Below are 6,000 nucleotides of genomic sequence, written 5' to 3' on the forward strand. Positions count from 1 at the left end.
TGTCTGTGAGACCAAATCTGTGATCATGGACAACTTTATGGGACGTGTGAATAAGGCCTAAATTAAGGTCCTTAAAAATTACTGAAAATGTGAATGAGGCCTTAGTTGTCACAATCTGGTCTCAGTGGCGTTCACAGTGGTTATGTAAGTTTATAGTGCCTTGTCTACTCCTCCCCACAAGGTTATGGCACCTTCCTTTGAGCTCTTACGCCCATTGTGCCCTCAAGGCCATTGTTCACTATGCTTGCCACAACATACAGATGTAGTCCTGTATGTTACCACACCCCATTCTGGCAGATGTAGTCCTGCAGCAGATGTAGATGTAGCAGACTTGTCTACTAAAGACGTGTGTCCGGAAGGGGTGCCTGGGAGAGCTGTGCATCTGGGGGTGGGGAGGGAGGCAAGTCACAATCTGCCAGGAGGCCCAGGCCCCCCTACCGCATTGGCCCCATGGCAGCTGCCTAGTTTGCCTCCATGGCAGCTACACCACTGGATGGCACATTAGGGGGCGTCACCTTAGAGTAATTGGATATAATGTTTTTTTGGCCTCTGACTGCGCCTCATTGGATCGGATTGGAGGCCCAAGCTAAAATTTTGCACCAGGGCCCATCAGCCTTTTAGCTATACTCCTGGATCTGGTTGTACAACCCTATGTCACATGTATTGGGCTGTAAAAATCTGCAACATATCCATGTCTCATAATACACTACATCATTCTTAGAGGCCATAAAAGCCTTTTTTACATCATGATGAAACCTTTACATCTTTCACATCTTGACTGAAACCTTCAGCAACCCGCTGAGCTGGGGCAACTCCATTAGCGACCCGCTTAGCTGGGACAACATCATTAGGGGCCTGCAGAGGCCGAACACTACCATCAGAGACCAGCCCAGCTGGAAAATTACCACCACCAACCTGGACAGTCCAAACACCACCATTGAAGACCTCCTCAACTGGAATATGACCACCGGTGACCAGCCTAATCTCCATCACCAGCCATCTGCAGAACATGGCAACTACCTTAACCCCTTCAGGACTGTGCGAATTTTCATTTTTGCGCTGTCGTTTTTTCCTGTCGTTTAAAAGGCTGTAGCACTTCCTTTTTTTCACCTACAGACCCACACAAACCCTTATTTTTTGTGCCACTAATTGTACTTAGCAATGACAAACTAAATTTTTCCACAAAATATGCTGCGAAACCAGAAAAAAAATAATTTGCTTAGTGAAATTAAAAATAAAAGCAATTTTTTTATTTGGGGGGGGGGGGGGTTGTGTTTACACCGTTTGTCCTATGGTAAAACTGAATTGTTATTTATGATTACAAAGATTTGTAACTTGTGTAACTTTTATTTTACTTGATGGCTTTTAAAAAATTAAAACCTTTTTAAAAAACTAAATGCTCCTTAAAATTGCTCGCTTCCCATCCTTATAAATCTTTTATTTTATTGGGTCTGTGGGAGGTTTAATTTTTTGCGCCATGATCTGTACTTTCTATCAGTACCTTGATTGCGTATATGCGACTTTTTGATCGCTTTTTATTACAATTTTTCTGGATTTGATGCGACCAAAAATGCACAATTTTGCAATTTGGCAGATTTTTGTGCTTACACCATATACCATGCGAGATAAGGAATGGGATCATTTAATAGTTCAGGCGATTATGCACGCGGCGATACCAAATATGTTTATTTATTTATAACATGAGAAAAGGGGGGTGAGAAATTTTCATAAGGGGAGGGGATTTTTTATTAATGAAAAGTCTTTTTTTTTTTTTTTTACACAGTAATTAGAAGTCCCCTGGGGGACTTCTATATACACAGCATTGATCAATGCTTGATTGAGATCAATGCTGCGTATATAATAGAACACCGATCCATTAGATCAGTGCTCTATTGGTCTGGTCTGCTGCAGACCAGATCAGCAAAATGAGTAAGTTAAACGGATCGCCCCTCCGCGATCGCATTGCGGGAGGGGGGGGGGGGGGCAATCTGCCCACTAGACACCAGGGATGGGGGAGAAATAGCCATTTAGATGCAGCTGTTAGATGCAGCTGTCCGATCACCGCACCCGCTAAAAACCGCGGTCCCGGGCTAATAATAGATCACAGCTGCTGTTGAGCAGCTAAGTGTTATCACCACCACCAGTGATTTAATGACCTGGATCTGCAGCACCAGTGACCTGATCATCTGGAGCACCACCCTCACCCTCAGCAGCTTCTTGCAGATCTGGACAACCACAACCAGCTGGATCACCACCACTACCACCGGTGAGCTGCTAACATGAATTTCCACCATCACCACCAGCGATCTGCAAGCCATGATGAGCAGCATCAGTGAGAAGCTGGTGTGGATTGCCACAACCATTCAGCCTCGGTGACCAGTCTCTACAACAGGAGCTCCTGGCTGATAACTGCGAGTGAGATAATAACTTAGATCAACACCACCAGCAGGATGCTGATTAGAGATGAGCGAACTTCAAGCATGCTGGAGTCGATCCGAACCCGAACTTTCAGCATTTGATTAGCGGTGGCTGCTTAACTTGGATAAAGCCCTAAGGCTATGTGGAAAACATGGATATAGTCATTGGCTGTATCCATGTTTTCCAGACAACCTTAGAGCTTTATCCAAGTTCAGCAGCCCCCGCTAATCAAATACCGAACATTCGGGTTCGGATCGACCCGAACCCGGTTCGCTCATCTCTACTGCTGATCTGCTTACTACAGACCATGAGACTATTTCTACGATGCTTCACCAGCACAAAGGAGCTGAGATGATGCATCTCTACCATTTCTGCTGCTCGCGAACTGCAGCATGCGCGTCTCCGCCCGTGTCATAGACTCCATTCTATGCAAGGGCGGATTCCTTCCTCCGTCCAATGAATGATCAAGTTCATTCTTTGGACAGAGGAAGGAATCCGTCCGTGCATAGAATGGAGTCTATGACACGGGCGGAGATGCGTCCGCCTGCCGCAGTCCACGAGCGTCACTTTCCAGCAGTGTGCACATACCCATACACTGTACCTGTCAGCTCTGCTCCCTCAAAGATGGCCGCTCTGCAGTACTCACCGTTATTGTGTGAGATGAGGAGGATAGGAAACTACAACGAATGTGGACAGCACACAGGAGCTCCCCCTGCTGGTCACTCTTCTTCTCCAGCTCTTCGCTCTCTCACTGGCTGTAAGAGTATACGCCGCCCAGACAAAAACACCCGGTGGGTGGAGGACTCACAGATTCCTTATCACACAGTGTCCTTGTTTACAGATAATAACCAATCACAGCTTAGCTTTTACATATTATTTGCTCTGGTAAAGTAAAAGGGGAGCTCTGATTGGTTGCTATGGGCTACTAAGGGAAATTTATTGTGCTGCTATAGTAAGAGACCGATAGCAACCAATCACAGCTTAGCTTCCAACATATTATTTGCCCTGGTAAAGTGAAAGTGAAAGTAAATGCCTGCTATGGGCTACTAAGGACAGTAAGGAAAATTTATTGTGCTGTCTTAGGCTCCTTTCACACTGAGTAAAACTGGCCGAATTCTGCGGCGGCATCAAGCCAGCCTCTGTGTCATACTGACAGTCTATGGTAAGCTCGCGCACCTCCTCTCTCCGCGCGGAATTCACTCCGTGTGAACGGAGCCTTATAGCATGAGACCCATATCAACCAATCACAGCTTAGCATTCATTTCTCACATTGCTCTGGAACATGAAAGCTGGTTGATAGGTTGCTATGGCCAACAAAGACAATCTTACCATTAGAAAGCTTAACTAATCAACCCCATTCAAAGTAAAAAGTTGCATTCACACTTAGGTTACAAACCCACTTGGCGGGTCTGCAGCGAGTCTCCATGCTGCGTTTTTGCAGCAAGACTCGCTGCAGATCCCGGCCCTATGCTTTTAATGGCAGACAAACACGCAGCAGGGATGTAACTCGATCGGGCGGGGGGGGGGCGATCGGGCGGCCGGGGCTGCGGGCGGCTGGCTGGAGCAAATACCTCACCTGGTCCCCGCTCCGGCTTGCTGAAGACATCGGGAACCGCCGGAGCCGGGATCAGGTGCAGTATCAGCTCCGGCGGCCGGGGGGTTAATGGGGAGGGCTGCAGACAAACTCGCAGCAGGGATGTACATCCCTGCTGCGTGTTTGTCTGCCATTAAAAGCATAGGGCCGGGATCTGCAGCGAGTCTCCCTGCAAAAACGCAGCATGGAGACTCGCTGCAGACCCGCCAAGTGGGTTTGTAACCTTAGTATTTCTCCTCCATAGTGCAGAGTGTAGAGGACCTGTGGTGACATCATAGTCACATGTTAAGGTCCTTTAGTATGTTCTCTAATGTTACTGAATTGTCACTGGTTGCGGTTTTGCCCTGATTTGCGCAAAATCGCTGTAAAAAGCAGCGATTTTTTTTTAAATCATGGCAAATCTGTAGACAGGACACCACTGAAAGAGTCTATTTAGAAGGCCATGGGCCCCCCAGGAGCTCATGGCCCCAGGCTACCACCCGAAATGGACCTATTATGTTCCGCTACTGGTTCCCACGCATGGTGCTGGTCTATTTCCAAGCACTGGCCTGCTCCGGAGTACTGGGGGACAGGACTACTGACCCCCAGTGTGACGAAACCTCTGCCCTTTGTAACACGGCTCCATTAGGATCACTGGGGGGGGGGGGGGTATGAGTGAGGTATAAAAAATAAAATAGCTGATTTATTGGTAACAGCCAGTATAAAATCATACATAAAATAAGCAATAACGTCTTTAAGGAGTTTTAACGCCCTTCGTCAGATTGCAATCTGCAAGGGAATTAACACTCCCGAAACACGTTATTGCCAATTTTATGTATGATTTTATACTGGATTTTACCAATAAATCAGCTACTTCATTTTTATACCTCACTTGTTGTGGGATATCTACCAAGGTACTTTTTTTCTTCACTTCACTGCATAAGGATATTATGCGGGCTCATGGATGCACCATGGGTGGATGGCATTCTTATAGGAGCACTAGCCCATCAAAGGCAGGTAAGAAAGCTGAAAACGAGATTTTTCACAGACCTCCGAAGTTTAATGTCCATATACCTGAGCATTTTATATGGTAATGTTTCTGACATTGACATCACTTTTGTCACACCAGCGGAAAAAAAAAATTGTCAGAAAATAAGTTTCTTTTCAGCGGCTTTTTTACCAATAAAGCGGGATACAGAATATGGAACTGAAATACCCAGCTTTTGAAGTTTCCTATAGGAGAAAATACAATTGAACCATGTACATGCAATATATAAATTGGCCACTAGATGTCACCATTGATCTGTCTGATGGGCAAGAAAGACCAGCAAAGGTTCTGTTCTGCTTCTAATAAGATTTACTGTAATTGTAATGTGTTTGTTTATAACAGTGGACATTATTGGTTGGCTGATGCCAATATAAAGCAACATCATTGTCACATTTGCAGCAACACTTCCTTCCCACAAAGCATTCATCTAACTTGTTACGTTAGGACTGCGAAAAGTTGAAAACACATAATAAATGTAATGCAAGAATGCATTTTAAAAAATTATTGCAGCTAGAGATGAGGGAGCCATTTTTACATTGTTTATTGTGTATGTGTGTGTGTGTGTGGGGGGGGGGGGGCTGGATGTTTTCTGTATTCCTCCGGTTGATACGATTACATTGATGCTCAATTATATCCTTTCTGGCCTTAAGCAGCATTCCCAACCACAATGAAATCATGGATGCTGTTCAGATGTCAAACCAGCCAAAGACCTCTATGGCTGCCATAATAGAACTCCTATTAAACCCTGACACAGGCAAGGTGTAATAGAAGAGACACAAAGAAACTTGGACACTGCAATACCTAAATATTGCAGTGTACTGTATAAACAGAAAAGCATGAGGGAGTCCTCTAGGGCAGGGTTTCTCAACCAGTCCGCTATAGTCAGGATTAATGCCACTTGTGGTATAAAACAGTGTCTCCTATGGCCTTTAACAAAGTCCTTTTTCCCAAAATTAATGTC

This window comes from Dendropsophus ebraccatus, chromosome 12 (assembly GCF_027789765.1).
Source record: "Dendropsophus ebraccatus isolate aDenEbr1 chromosome 12, aDenEbr1.pat, whole genome shotgun sequence".
NCBI classification, from domain to species: domain Eukaryota; kingdom Metazoa; phylum Chordata; class Amphibia; order Anura; family Hylidae; genus Dendropsophus; species Dendropsophus ebraccatus.